A 13,878-nucleotide genomic window follows, 5' to 3' on the forward strand; every position below is an offset into this window, starting at 1 on the left:
TCTACACATTGATATTATGTGGAGTGAATTCCCTTTCTCCCAAGACAGACAGTGTTAATGATCACTTCATCTGATCTCATCTCCAAGTCAAATATTTCCAGTTAATTCCTTGTGAGTGCTTTCATAATCTACCTCTGCTCTCCTGTGAACCAGGTCATCATCTGTCTTGGGTTTCTTTTTCAAGGGTCCGAGAAAGAAAGTGATTCTGTGGAGACCTTTAGACTTATGGAGCCCTTGTTCTGTGTGGAACATTTCCTTTCCATATTAACTTAGTGAGTCCTCTCAATAATCCCTGAATAACCATTATGGGTTTCACTCTTGAAATGTGTTAGCCAAGGCTCAGAAAGTTAAAGTGGCTTGTCAAAGAACAAATTGCAAGTGGAAAAGCCAGGATTTAAACCATGGTGTCGTAACTCCAGGGGACTTCTCGTTTTAGTGCCCTACACTGGCCCTTCTTAACTGTCTACTTTAATTTGTAGCCTCTGTAGTCCAGAGTTATGGAGTTTCTTGTGTTTGATAGAACCAGTTTTCTACAGAAATCAAGCTGATTCTTCACTTCCTGTCAGCGGGATGAATTCTTTTGTCAGCCACTGATTGCTCTGGGCTCTACTCTCAGGGATGATGCCTCTTGGGGATAGGAATGGAGGCTATGCCATCAGGGATTCCAAGACTCACTGGGAGGCTGATTGGAGTCAGGGTTAAAGAAGACTTGTTTGTGAGCTCTGTGGTTCTCATTAGCTATAGAACTTCCGCAGAACATTTTGGGGTAGTCTGTCAATTTTGATCCCGGGAATTCTGTGGATTCATAAGGCAAGAACTTGGTCCCCGTGTTTCAGACACAAAGTACCAGGGACGCCAAGTTTCTAATAACATCTTCAATAAGATGTGGCAATCAGTGCATATCAAATCTATTGCTTGGCAGTAGCCTGAGCATGAATTGTCCTAGTTCCTTCTATTGCTTCCACCCTTTTTGACCTGTGCTCTAACCTGGGTGCAGTGGACCCTGAAGATGGAAGGAAATCCTAGATTACTGAGCTGAAGGGAATTCTCGGGACCTTAAAAACTGGAGCCTAAGCATCTTTCCTCCAGAACACTGTTATTATTGGGATGTTTTCCTCCCTGTGCTCCAACTATCTGCTTCTTTCTGTCCCTTTCTCAAATGGGTTTCCCATCATTTTTATCTTCCCTGCTTCCTTTGACTCTGACTTGTACGTCACGGTGGCTTATCATTCCTTACAGGTCTGTTACCATCAGCACCATGGAGAAACTGAAAAGTTATTTCAGGATTTCCTGGTTCAAATATTTTTAAAAAAGAGAGTTTTATTATGAATAGACATTTTTCCAAAGAAGACATCCAGATGGCTAACAGACACCTGAAAAGATGCTCAACATCACTCATCATCGGGGAAATACAAATCAAAGCCATAATGAGATACCATCTCGCACCTGTCAGAATGGCTAAAATTAACAACTCAGGCCACAACGGATGTTGGCAAGGATGTGGAGAAAACGGAACACTTTTGTACTGTTCATGGGAATGCAAACTGGTGCTGCCACTATGGAGCACAGTACGGAGGTTCCTCAAAAAGTTAAAAATAGAACTACCCTACCACCCAGCAATGGCACTACTAGGAATTTATCTAAAGCCTACAAAATGCTGATTCAAAGGAGCATATGCACCCCGATGTTTATAGCAGTGCTAACAACAATAGCCAAATTATGGTGTGGTAGGGTCCCCTCCCTGAGGAATGGAAAAAAACCAAAACAAAACCCCAAGGCAACCTGGCTATACATGTACATGGCGTTCCTCATGACCTTGTAACATGAGACCACTTAATCAGACTGCATGTTTGTGTGTTACTATATATGGGAGACAAAGAAGTAGAAAATGTATAAAAAACTGTGCCACGTGGTGTTTGGGGCTCAGTTCTATGGGTATGAACCCAACTGAGCCGTGTCGGCATGCATACAGCTGCTTCCTGGAAAGAAAAGCCTCGGTGTTATGACTCTCTGTGCGAGAATCCTGCTACAGTGCAAAGAGCCCGAACGTCCTTTGACTGATGAGTGGATAAACAAGATGATATATATGGAATACTACTCAGTGATGTAAAAGAATGAAATCTTGCCATTTGCAGCAACGTGGATAGAACTACAGGATATTATGCTGAGTGAAATAAGTCAGCCAGAGAAAGACAAATATGTGATTTCACTCATACGTGGAGTTTAAGAAACACAACAGGTGAACACGGAGGAAGGGAAGGAAAACTAAGATAAAAACAGAGCCCTAAGAGACTCTTTTTTTAAAAATTTTTTTTAAATGTTTTTATTTAGTTTTGAGACAGAGAGAGACAGAGTATGAGCAGGGGGAGGAGCAGAGAGAGAGGGAGACACAGAATCCAAAGCAGGCTCCAGCTCTGAGCTGTCAGCACAGAGCCTGACGTGGGGCTCTAACCCACGGACCGTGAGATCATGACCTGAGCTGAAGTCAGATGCTTAACTGACTGAGCCACACAGGCGCCCCCTAAGAAACTCTTAAATACAGAGAACAAAACTGAGGGTTGCTGGAGGAGAGGTGGGTGGGGGGATGGGCTAAACGGGTGATGGGCATTAAGGAGGGCACTTGCTGGGATGAGCACTGGGTGTCATAACAGATGGGTCACTGGGTTCTACTCCTGAAGCCAAGACCACACTGTGTGATAACTAACTTGAATTTAAATTTAAAAAATAAAATAAAATGATATATCCATGAAATAACTAAAAAGAGAGTTTTATTTATCCAGTTGCCTTGTTTCCCCCCAGGGGGACAGTCCATAAGTTACAAAGTTGAAAGTATGTAGCCAGCCCACACGTTAACTGCAGGATCCAAAGGGACAAAACAGCTTCCCGCCTTCAGCGGGGCTGTGAATGGCGCTGGTTATTGCCTTTAAAAAAAAAAGCCTCAGTTAATCAATTATTTTATTATTATTATTAATTATTTAATTGTTAATAATTATTTTTCCAAAAAATTAATTAATTATTTAAAAATTTTTAATTTAAATTCTATTTAGTTAACGGAGAGTGCAGTATTGGTTTGGGGAGTAGCATTTAGTGATTCATCACTTTCATACAACACCCAGTGGAATGGAGCTGGTGTGGTGACATTTCTCTGAGACCTGCCCTGTTTTTAAAATTCAGTTTGGACTGAGTTTAGTGTAGACATCCTGAATTGGCACCCAAATCTATTATTTTGTTTTATGACTCAGTGACACCTTCTTTCATGGCAGCATTTTCCGTCCTTAGTTAGCCATAAAGTTTTTCTCTGTCCTTCTTTCCACAGACATGGAGATTTAGAGATAAGGAGCCTGTGTTTTAGGTATGACATGCTTAACTAGAATGTTCTCCGAGGACTCTTCCTTTGCTATGCCTGTCTCTGAATCATAAGATAACAAGGCTGTTAACATACTATTCTCAAAAAGGGCACCTGGGTGGCCCAGTTGGTTAAGCACCCAACATCGGTTCAGGTCATGATCTCACGGTTTGTGAGTTCGAGCCCTGCGTCGAGCTCTGTACTGACAGCTCAGAGCCCGAAGCCTCAGATTCTGTGTCTCCCTCACTCTCTGGCCCTCCCCCACTTGCACTCTCTCTCTTGAAAATAAATAAGCATTAAAAAATTTTTTAAAAATATATTACTCCCAAAATTTCAATAATTTGAACTAAATAACCAGTGAATTCAGATTTCTAAACAATCATATGCTTTATAGACTTATGGCAATATCCCACTGCTTAACAGGATTTGGGCTGTCATGGTTGGCCAATCACAACACTGTTTTTTCCAGAATGGTCATAACCTTTCTGTCCAGCCCTTGGAGATGCCCCACAACACTTAATACAACAGTTCACACAACCTGGGATATAGGCACCATCTATATTGGTGCCCTAATTGACCTTTTTTTTTTTTTTTAACCTCAAGGGACACATTCATTTGGCCGCTCTCTCCTGGACAGTGGTAGCTCCCACCTGCATCTATTCAAGACATTGTCTTAATGGGAAAACCTCACAATGAGAACATTCCTTGAAACGTCGAGCTATTAGCTGTTGTCTCCTGGTTTCTGCATCCATGTTTGTCCAGTGCCTGCCATTTGAATGTGGCATTATATCAGGTAGTATCTGGGTGATGGTTTTCTCTTTCTTTCCAGTGTTTGGGGGTCAATGTGCACACGACCCTCAGGACAGGCTCTGTGAGCCTGACACACTGAAAATGGCGGCTCACATGCTCCCCTCCACACTTGTTGAAAGCACCAGAGACCTTGGACCTCACAGACACACAGAACCCAGAGTTGGAAAGGACCTTGCTGTTGTGGTTCTGTGATTTTCCAGCCCTGTTCCTCAGAGGCCCCAGCCTTCCCAGAGCTGCCAACTCAGCCCCAGCTTCAAACAAAGCAGCAATTCCTTGAACTCTTATAAACAACCAGGTGCTTCTTTTATTTTGTTTGGAAAGGGAGTTCCAATGTTAAAAACAGATTTGAATGCACTGGGTCTACTGTGTTCTCCTCATTGGGCAGAGGGGAAAATTGAAGTCCCAAGAAGAAGTAACTTTTCCTCAGTGTGTCAGAAAGCATTCCCTCTCCAATTTATCCCGGTGGGGGCCTCAACACTGGTGTCCTATTTGGAGCCTCAGGAAAGGCCGCGGAGTCATTAAAGAACAAACCAGAACTGGCAGGCCCAGGATGAGGCCATAGGGATGGGAGGATGGCTGGGACTCCCAAAGGCCAGATATAGGGGCCTCGCTCACTCAACTTCCTTCCCGTGGCACTCATTTCCACATCATCTTCTCAAAAGCTGCTTATTACGAGTGTCTTCCTTTCTGACCTCGGCAGCTGACACAGCCTCCCCAGTGGAGTCCAGGCCCATCCTCGGTTCATGCTCTGAAGACTTGTTACTCAGCGGTGTGGGTGTCAGGGGAGTAATAATATCTGAATGCCAACTCTTGTTGCCTGCACTTGACATATTTGTTACCAATCAGTGCAACCATCGGCAAGGTATGTATCCCTAGGCCTGATTTAGAGAAGACAGAGTTGACACTTTGGGAAGGTGACTTGTCCAAAAGGTCACCCAGAAAAAATTTAAGTTATGTTCAAAAATGTGGAAAGCCCATTTCATGGTCTGGAATCTATGTGATCTCCCAACGTAGTTACAAGACGTACATTACTGCACAGGAAGACCAAAGACGTATGACCTTTGGTTGCTGTGAAAGACTTCCACGAAGCACTGTTGGCATTTTCTGTTTTCTTCGCAGATCCAAGGAGATTTGCTGTGGCGGCGATCTGAAGACGGTAGAAAACACCGTTATCTCATCGTCTTAGGCTGGCTTTGTGCATATGTTGAAACCCACCTTTGAAGGTTTTCAGCGGCTAGCAAAGCCAGGCTGTGTGCTCGGTTTATCTAGCGTCGCTGGGTGGAATTCAGATCTTGCAACCTACAGGTCCTCCGGGCAGCTCGCTGTTTTGTTTTCATGCCCAAACAACCCAATTAAGATCCTCTTGTTCCTGAGTCACTGAGTTTTCTGACCCAACTGACTCCTCGGGTGGTTTTAACGTCTATTTATAGATATCACCGAGGATGATGCTTGTGTACTGGTGTACGAAGATGATAACGATAAGTGGAAGACAGATTCTTTCTCTACATGAATCACTGTGATGATTTCCCTTACAGTGGGGGCCATGTGAGCCAGGACTTGCCTGCAAGTTACAAAGTGAGGGGGGACGGCTTCACATTTCTGGGAGGAGGCAGTCTCTTGCAGTCAGAGCTGACTTGGGAGTATTACATTCCCTCTCTCTCCATCTAAGGAAGAAAACAACGGGTCTGGGGGTTAAAAGGCTCAGGAGGATAAGTGGCAGACCCTGAGTGATATCATTTCCCATGCTCCTCAGGGAATGAACACTGTCACCTTCATGTCACTTCTTCTGGGGTTGGGGAAAAAAAAAAACTGAGAAAGAATTCGGACTCCGTTGACACATCACAGATGGAGAAACAGACCCAGAAGGGCTGTGTGTCTTTTCTGAGGCCACTAAACTTCTTGGCTGACAGCTGGACGTTGTGTAGTATGGTGAGAAGTGATGGGGGAGGGTGGCTTTGGTGGGGAGGAGGAGACCGAGACCACGGAACTAGGGTGCGTTCCATCAGGTTGGCGTCCCTGTTAGTCTGCTTTGTTGCTCACGGATGCTTCCTGCTGGACCCAGTTCAAGCCTCACCCCTTCTGGAAAGCCTGACTGGATCCCATATACGAGTTCCTCAGCCCTCAGCGGGTCACACACTGCTTACTTTTCCATTGTATATCGTGGCAGGGTCTTGAGCACCAAATCCTCTTTAGTGTAAACACCTGCCTTCCAGAATATTCTGTGGGGTAATGTGCAGTTGTGCAGTGTACGTAACTTTGAAACAGGAAGATCACCTTACTGGTGGAAAATTGGTACCAGTAACAGAGGAGGGTGCAGGGGGAGGCATTTCATGATCCATTCATGTATCACTAACAAGGTTAGCTTATGGTCCATAATGGCTATCAGGCTCCAGCCATCACATCCACACTTTGGACCAGAAGAACAAAAAACTAAGACAAGTGTTTTGAATTTTGTGCTATTATAATGCCTTATGGACACTTTTGTACCTGTGTCCTGACAGGCACTTGCAAGAGTTTCTCTACTGTGCATACGTAGGTCACTGGAATATCTGGGTCAGTGGTTATGTGTATCTGATTTTTAAAGGTTAAGGCCAAAATATTTTACAAAATCTGATACTACTCTTAAACTAACTTATACTCCTTGTTTCATATATTTGTCAATAGAGTGGTGTCATACTTTAACATTTTTCCTAATCTAGTGGGCCTATTGTGTTTTTAATAAGCATTTTCCTGATTACTAATGAGAATAAGCATCTCTTCATAAGGATATTTGTGAATTGCCTGTTTGAGTGTGTTATCTTTTCTTAATCACTTTTAAGTATATGCATACACACACAAGATTGTAGTTGTGATTGTATACCTTAAAAATATTTTCTGCCATTTTGTGTCTTGATTTTTCATCTTCTTTAAAAATTTTTTTAATGTTTATTTAATTTTGAGAGAGAGAGAGAGAGACAGACAGACAGACAGAGTGCAAGTGGGGGAGTGGCAGAGAGACACAGAATCTGAAGCAGGCTCCAGGCTCTGAGCTGTCAGCACAGAGCCCAACGTGGGGCTCAAACTCACAAACCGTGAGATCATGACCTGAGCCAAAGTTGGATGCTCAACCAACTGAGCCACCCAGTTGCCCCTTTCATCTTCTTTTTTAAAATAAGCTGGAGTTTCACTCTATGTTTTTTTTTATTTTAATGTTTATTTATTTTTGAGAGAGAGGTGGGGGGAGGGCAAGAGAGAGAGGGAGACACAGAATCTGAAGCAAGCTTGGTCTCTGAGCTGTCAGCACAGAACCCAACATGGGGCTCAAACCCATGAATGGCAAGATCATGACCTGAGTTGAAGTCAGATGCTCAACCGGCTGAGCCACCCAGGCGCCTCTCTTTTAGGTTTTTAAAGTAGGTTTCAATGTAGGGCTTGAACTAACAACCCTGAGAACAAGAGTTTCATGCTCAACAACTGAGCCAGCCAGGCACCCCAAGTTTTCATCTTCTTAATCATGTTTTTAATCAACAGAACCTCTTTAATGAATACTGACACGTTTAGGAGTATTTAAATTTATGATTAATGCCTTTTGTTTTGTATATAAGAAACTCTTCCACATAATGATTCTATTTGAATTTGTTTGGTGAGAGGTACAGGACTTACATCAGTCAGGGTCCCTACAGGTAACAGCTGTTACATTCAATTGGGTAATTTGAGGAGAGCTTAGTAAAACCACTATTTAAAAAAGTATGGACAGGATTTAACAAAACCAGGATGAGATGAGACAGTGCTTCACAGCTAGTGACAGAGTGGGGGCCATTGCTGGTCTTCCAAGTAGTGATTCCTGTCATGCCTTTGTGACCTCTAACCTGTGGCTTTCAAGGTTACTCTGTTCAGTTGCTTCAAACTAGCAGAAGGGAAAGGAGCATGGCTTGGAAATGGTCCACACCAATTATTCAAGCATCCTTCTGGCTAAAAACTCTGCTATATGTCCATACTTAGCTGCAAAGGAGGCTGGGAAAAGTAGCTTGGCTGTATCACCAGTCCCGGCTGCATAATATGAATCATTTGGGGGGGGTGGGATGTTGCTATTGAGATTAGGTTTCAAAAAGAGCACGGTGTCTATCTTGGGCACCTGCTCTGATGAGAGTCATGTTTTAAGTTTCACTATGGAGAGGACCACGTAGCAAGTAATGGGCATATTTGGTCAACAGTGGGGAAGGACCCAACTCTTGTCAACATGACGGGAGCCCTGGTCAACCTCTTTTTTTTTTTTTTTAATTTTTTTTTCAACGTTTTTATTTATTTTTGGGACAGAGAGAGACAGAGCATGAACAGAGGAGGGGCAGAGAGAGAGGGAGACACAGAATCGGAAACAGGCTCCAGGCTCCGAGCCATCAGCCCAGAGCCTGACGCAGGGCTCAAACTCACGGACCGCGAGATCGTGACCTGGCTGAAGTCGGACGCTTAACCGACTGCGCCACCCAGGCTCCCCCCTGGTCAACCTCTTAATTAGTTTTGTGAGAGACCCTGAGACGGAGACTAACCAATCCCATTAACCTGTCCCTGGATCCCTCACCCACAGAAACTGTGATAGTAAAGGTTTGCTGCTTCAAGCTCCCAATTCTTTCTTTCTTTCTTTATTTGCTTATTTATTTATTTATTTATTTATTTATATTTTTTAAAGTAGGCTCCACACTCACCATGGGGCTTGAACTCATGAACCCGAGATCAAGAATTGCATACTTTACTGGGGCGCCTGGGTGGCTCGGTCGGTTAAGCGTCTGACTTCAGCTCGGGTCATGATCTCGCAGTTGGTGAGTTTGAGCCCCGTGTCGGGCTCTGTGCTGATAGCTCGGAGCCTGGAGCCTGCTTCGGAATCTGTGTCTCCCTCTCTCTACCCCTCCCCCGCTTGAGCTTTCTCTCTCCCTTTCTCTCTCTCCCCCAAATAAATAAACACTAAAAAATATTTAAAAAAAAAAGAATTGCATGCTCTACTGAGCCAGCCAGGCACCCCTAAGCTACCAATTAACAGTAACAGACAACTAATATATCCTCATAGGGAGATGCTCTTGATTGCAAACATAGTTTCAATACTCTGCTTATTTTTTAAGGTTCTTATTTTCTCTCGAATGTTTAGCCTTTGATTTCTTAGTGTCTTTCCACCGTTTTTTTATTTTTCATGATTTTCAGAGGGGAGGTTGGTCAGAAAAACCCTAGTCCACCATATTGCCAGAAATGGAAATCCTATTCATTTCTATCTTCTTCCTGTTTTTCCTCAGGCATTTACTGAGCATCTACTGTGGGTCAGAAGGTGTGCTAAAAATAGCAGACAGTCTTTGAGTCCATGGGGGTGGTGACAAAAAAAAATTCTACTGGGGGTAGGGATAAAAACAAGCAGATATCAAGTACTGTGAAGTGTCTTGAAGAATGAAATAGCAGAGTAGGGGGATGGGAAATGATAAGCAGTAAGGAAGCTATCATTTTAATTTTTTTTTTAACGTTTATTTATTTTTGGGACAGAGAGAGACAGAGCATGAACGGGGGAGGGGCAGAGAGAGAGGGAGACACAGAATCGGAAACAGGCTCCAGGCTCTGAGCCATCAGCCCAGAGCCTGACGCGGGGCTCGAACTCCCGGACCGCGAGATCGTGACCTGGCTGAAGTCGGACACTTAACCGACTGCGCCACCCAGGCGCCCCAGGAAGCTATTATTTTAGATAAGGTGGCCAGAAAAGGTTTCTCCCACATGAAGCACCACTTCAACAGAGACCCAAATAAAGAATAAGTCCTGCAGATTTATAATGGGGGAAGAATGATTTGTACAGTTTCTGCTTTGTAGGTCTGCAGAAGATGCTGGGAAGGAGAAATGAGTCTCTCCTGACCTCATTCCTTTTATTCAGAGAAGTTGAATGCAGAGAACTTGGGCGTACCTCTTGGCTGGTAGATCTGAGAATCCGTGTCACTCTCATTCTCTCAAGCATCAATGGAGCTGCCTTGTCTGGGACAAGCTTTATGGCCGATGCTGACCTAAATGCTCTGGTCACATCTTAGCTGTCACAGAGAATAGGGTCTCTTCAGCCCAGCTCAGTGTAGGTTCTGAATGAATCTTCATGGAGTGAACTTTACATGGAATCTCTTCCAGCTTTCCTTCAGTGGCTTAGCCAAGACCCTGCAGGTGGGTAAGGCACTCTCTTTGTTAAAGTGGTCTTTTATTTTATTTCATCTTGTGGAGACCTCTCCATTGGTCTTTGAATGGTTCTTCACATGACTCCCAGTTCCGAAGCAAGAAAACCATTTTTTTTTTTCTGGCTCCTGGAGAAAGAGCCTAATGAGTAAAGCTACTTTCCCTTACGTGATTCAGTACCAAAAAAGGGATAGTTGTGGATAAAATGGCATCCACAGGTGATATAAGATCATAGGTAAGAATGGAGTTTCTGGAGCCAGATATCCTGAGCTCAAATCATGGCCTCTGTGTCTTACGTGGCTTCTGTGACCTAGGGAAACTTGTTTTAACTTCTTTGTGTCGTCGTTTACTCATCTCTATGTGGAGATAGCAATTGCGTCTATATCATAGGGTTGCTAAGGCATCACAGGGTTGTTAAATACATACAAAAGTTCTTAGAATAGTTCTGGCAAATAATAGGTGCTCTGTAAGACTTAGGTGTCATTTTTATTATTTTGTTGTTAGGAGCCAGGGAGGGCAATGAGTTGTTAGGTCCTTTAGATTGTAACAAAGACCCACTCAGATGATCTAATAGAAAGTGAGTCTATGGCTAAGACTCTCTTATGCTTCAAAAGGAGACAGGGATTTCTTGGGGACCTATGGAGAGCCCTAGAACTCAGCCTGGATCATAATTACATCATTCAAGACCTGAAAGATCTAATGCAGCACTAGGGACCAAGTTTATTGCTGCCTCCTTAGCATCTGACATTCGCGCATTTTCTCTTTGGTCTGCCCATTAACGTGACTCAGCCATTTTTGTCATCTCTGATTATAATTTCTGAGTCTTGTTTCTCAAATAACTTAGCTTTTCTCATATTTTTTGGTTTAGATCCTCAAGAGGGAGATAACTTTATGGGTCCTGCTTAATAATCATTGTATAACGGTAGGACACCTCATGGCTCTCTGTTTTGTTCATGAATTGATGAAATGTGGGTCAGGGGCTTATTCTAGTCTGATCCGATCACCCAAAGGGCAAGACCAAGTGCCAGAACAGTGGTTGCCCAAGCAAAGGGCTCTGGGCGGGAAAGTTTCTCCTATAAAGGGAGTATGATGGAAGTATCCAGGGTACTGAGACCCAGTCCTTTCTTTATTTGAAGGGTGGAGATAAAATCAGTGTCTATGAGTGTGGATCTGCTGTAATATGCTGAAGAACTCCTCCCCGTTCTGGTTCTAGAAGTATGGAATCCTTTGAACCTGATGACTAAGCCTGAACTAGTCCCCAAGGGGGAATTCGTTGTTGGATCCCAGTGTGCCTTAAGGGAAGCAAGAAAATTATTGTGGCTGCATTGGAAAGCCCAGAATGGAACATTTCAGGGCTCCTCCTTAGTCTGTTATTTCTGATTCTCTTTGAATAACTGCTTCATTTTTGTGTCTTTCTTGACTTCTCTACCTTGGGCAATCTGGTCACCTATTCTGCATCTGTTTTACATGTTCAACTTCATTATGCCCAGGAATTATTTTTATTTATTTATTTATTTTTTAATCAAACCTACACTGGGTCAGGTGCTTATTTCTGAACCAATCAACTCTAGGCAGGGCGGTGGGCCATTTTAATACGGAATTTAAACTTAATATGGTTAAATTTAATATGGTCCATTTAAGATGGTTGTTCCCATACAGAGTGCCACAGAGGACCAACTTCTCATAAAATCAAAGTTCAGCAGAGGGGTTTACTGACTGACTGGGTGTTTATCTCTTCAACGAAAAGACATCTTTTGGTTATCCTTGACCATGTGGGGTGCAGATAAATCCACCCCACCCCAGCTAAACCCCAATGTTCGTTTTATTTCTTGGGTGAAAAGATTGAATTGTTCATCTTCCTCAGTTCACTATCTTTCACTACTAATTATTTGTGATCTGTTTCATTTTTGTTAACAGCCATGGGATTGTGGCAAGGTCCGGGGTGAAAGTGAGGGAAAGGGAAGGGAAGGGAAGAGAACAGTATATATTGAGCAATGGATTTATGCTAGGAGATTTCTTATTCATCACCTCACTTATTTATTTAGTTTAAGATTTTACCTTTTTTTAAAAATTTAAGTTTATTTATTTGTTTTTAGGAAGCTCTATACCCAACGTGGGGCTCAAGCTTACAACCCCAAGATCAAGAGTTGCATGCTCTTCTGACTAAACCAGCCAGGCGCCCCTTACCTCATTTAATTTTTACAATATGCTCTTGAATTAGGAGTTGTTACATTTGTTTTAGACCTGAGGAAAATTAAGATCTGAGAAATGAAGCCCTTTACGGTACATTTCACAGTGAATTAGTGGGAGAATCGGGATTCAGATACAAGCCTGAGTCTGAAAGCTGTGCCTTGTCTCCTGCTGTATATGCTGAACAAAGAGACTTTAAGCAAAGGTCCAAAGGGACTATGAGAAAGCATTCTCTTAACTGCAAAATAGGAATCTTCTATTCAGCCCTTTCTTATTTGCTTTACGGAGTTTCCATGAGGCTCAAATGAGACCATGCATGGGCCATAAAAATCCGTTCAAAAGTAATTATTGAGAGCTCATTTGGTCCGGACTCTGGATTTGGGGTGAGTTCCCTAAGGAGCAAAGCAGAATTTGCCCTGAAGGGTTTTTGCAGTCTCTTTAACTAAATAGAGGATTTAGTTATTCCCCCTCTTACTAAACCTTCTGCCAGCGAAGATAATGTGTGGTTTAATGTTTTCCTTATACCTGTCTTTGTTCTCTAACATTGCTGTTCCTGGAAATGGGAGGCTTGCTACAAGTCAGGCAATGGGAATAGAGAGGAGAAGCAATGTGTTGTGTCCCGCAGAAACCAGTGAGTTGGCCTTTGAGGAGCCAAAGGTAAGGTGGCTTTAGTTCATCTTGGAGATGTCAGAGTAACCTTACACAGCGGGAACAGCAAAGCCAGTGGGATGTGATCAGGTGGAAAGGCAGCTTGCAAATTCCATTGTTGTGGCATGAGCAAGAAGGAAAGTGACCAGAGACTAGAATGGTGAGGAGAAAGGCCTGTTTCTCAAACACTCCCTTCCCTTGGCCACTTAGAGACTCAGATTTGTCTTATATAGCACTCCCTGCTTGCTGAGGTGATCAGTCACTCATCTATTAAAAGAAGACAAAAGACTATTTAGCATTGATCGCTAGAATCCCCAGATAGAATCTTTGACATAGAAAAAGGCAGTATTAATGGGAGGAAAAAAATGAGAAGGAAAGGATGGGAAAGCCAAGGACAGCTGCAAAGACTTGGGGTGAGATGAGATAAACTCAAGGCCCCCTGGACCCCTGACATTCTGTAAGTGAAGATATCAGGCAGTATCATAAGACTGTTGTATGCTAAGAAATGGGCTGGAGGTGCGAGATGGGGAGAAGAAGAAAGCACCATGGGGTTGCTGGAAATGAATTTTACCATATTTGCAGTTTTTCTTGTGTGCCTGCTGACACCCATCTACCTTCTCTCTATTTGTGGGGCTAAGTTGCATAGAGTGCTGGTGCCTGTTAGGATATATTGATATGGGAAGAAAATGGACCAGGAGGTAAGGTCCTATCACTCATAT

Source organism: Prionailurus bengalensis, chromosome D1, assembly GCF_016509475.1.
Source record: "Prionailurus bengalensis isolate Pbe53 chromosome D1, Fcat_Pben_1.1_paternal_pri, whole genome shotgun sequence".
Lineage (NCBI taxonomy): Eukaryota > Metazoa > Chordata > Mammalia > Carnivora > Felidae > Prionailurus > Prionailurus bengalensis.